This window comes from Miniopterus natalensis, chromosome 4 (genome assembly GCF_054644295.1).
Source record: "Miniopterus natalensis isolate mMinNat1 chromosome 4, mMinNat1.hap1, whole genome shotgun sequence".
In the NCBI taxonomy this organism is placed as follows: Eukaryota; Metazoa; Chordata; class Mammalia; order Chiroptera; family Miniopteridae; genus Miniopterus; species Miniopterus natalensis.
The window spans coordinates 88,478,001-88,480,423 of NC_142084.1; positions in this window are offsets into that span (position 1 = coordinate 88,478,001).

The following is a 2,423-nucleotide window of genomic DNA, read 5'->3' on the forward strand; positions in this document are numbered from 1 at the left end:
CTTATTTGAGATCCTACAGAAGTCTCATTTTCACTCATCCTAACCTCCTATGGCTATCTTTTTCTGCCCATCCTTTGTTAACCAAATGTTTCCCAAAGTGTGACTTCCAAAGGAGGGTCCCATCACAGCACACGGAGCAGAGCAAACAGTTCTCAATCTAATATGACACACCCCCACACATAAAGCTTGTAAAGCTATCTTTGCCACCAGAAATTTTTCAATGGCCATACTTTGTCTCAAAGTCCTGGTTCCTTAATCTTTTAAGATACCCTCTCAAAAATGAAATGCCCATAATGTTCTTAGGCAGAAAAACTGACTAGATCTATTGCTCTCTCCTTCTAGACCATATCCAGACACTTTTTCTTCATACTCTCAAAGAACTCTGCCACTGGCACGCTAATTTACAGAAAATGACTTGAAGCTCCATTAGCTGTTACCCAATCGTAGTACAAATAAATTACAGAAATACTAGTGGGGCTCCATATGTCCCAGTCTCACAACTGTGTATTACTCAAAGAAAAAAAAAAAAGTAATTCTGATTCTGACTCTTCAAGTTATTTTAAAAATATTTATTAAAAAAAAACACACCTCATCACATCACATCTTAAAATTTGTCTCCGATTTCTCTCCACCCCAACTTTCATGTTAAATGCCCAAAATTGTTTTCCTCATTCCTCAGTCCTCATTTTCTGAAAGAAAAATTTTATTAATTATGCAATATTCCCATCTTCACAGACACTCTTGTTTTCTTGTTCCCCTCCCAAACTCCCTTTTATACCAGAACATTTTTTCTCTGTCATTTGCAGAACCTCTCTGCCCTTTTTGAAACAACTCCCTTCTCATCCCTGGTTCATTGATCGATCTGATCAGTATAATAGTGTAAAGCGAGAGGAGATAGCGTGGACAAGAACAAAATTTTTGGTTTAGGTAGTGAGAAAGAAAGAATGTCACACTCATACATCACATAGTCTTGCTCCTTTTACAAATAAATTAAAATTTTGAATGGAAACAAGACAACAAATGAATTGCAGCTGAATCATGCAGTGACAATTACCATGCCTGGAGTTCTTAGGACTTAAAAGAAATAACATGACAGAAACAAATTAATGGGTGTTTGGGGGGTTTTGATACAGTAAAAACACATGGACCGAAAAGAAGTTTAACTTGAGGACTGTACCTTAAAAATGACAGCTGTGAATTGATCTGAATGCAACAACAACTATTAAGGGAACCCAAAACAACTATTTGCTACAAATGCAAAAGAAGTGTATGAAGAGTATATTTGTAGCTCTAGGCAATATTCAGGCAACAGAACAAAGCAGGGCCCAATACGAAGACATCCAGTCCTTCTGAGTGCCAACACCAGAGTGCACATGCAAAAGAGCTCCTGCATTCAGTTAAGCTTCATTGATTGACAACAATAGAAAAACATCCTGACTAACATCCTCAAAATAGAACATTCTTATAAAAACATAAAGGAATGCACAGAATGAAGAGGAAGGTTTAAATCTGACCTTTTCTCTCCCCTGCTGGAAATGCTTACATAAATTTCTTTAAATAGTAATTAAGATCATTAATACTACCTATATACTGTGCATGGCCAGGCTCCTTCCTGCCTCTCCAGCAATTTATTTTGCGTCTTTCTCCCTTAATCTCCAAATTCTACTCACTCTGACCACCTCATGGGTTCTCTTCTACCATTGTCCTCTAGCCACAGGACCTTTGCACATATTCTTTCCTCTTAATATATGCTTTTCCCCTTCTTACCCCTCCTTCAAATAGTTCTCATCTAATCATCTTGTAGGCAAAAATCTCAAGCTTCACTTTTCAGATGAGTTTGGGATTGGGTGCATACATGAAAATCAAAATGAAACAACAAAACAAGATTATTCATTTCAACAGAATATTAAAAATCTTGTGGAAAAAAAGAAAAAGAATTACTGTATACCACATGAGTAAGGCATGAATAATGTTGACAGACATAAATCATATTGCTACACACTGAATTTTCTAACCAAAATTATGATATAACTGTATTGGATGAAAGCAGGGTCAGGAGAGTGATTACATAAACAAAGGGAAAGTGAAGGGGAAAGGGTGAAATAGAGCTAAATATTTACCTTCCAAAGCAGAAAAGTCACCAAAAAAGTGCCTAAATCTGAAAAATCAAGATATAACATTGAAAGCCTGTTACTTAGAATTAAGGAGATAGATACCAAAAGAAATAGATGGAAGAGTTTAAAGTACTTGCCTCTGGAGGACTGGTCATTGGGGGAAGCAGGCAATAGGGAGGTGACTGCTGTCTTTAAAATAAAGCTTGAAAAATTATTTGATTCTTAAGGCCAGGTATACATACAACTTTAATTTTTAAATGACTATATTTTTAAAAAGCAGTAAATGGGCTAATGGGAAATTCAAATATG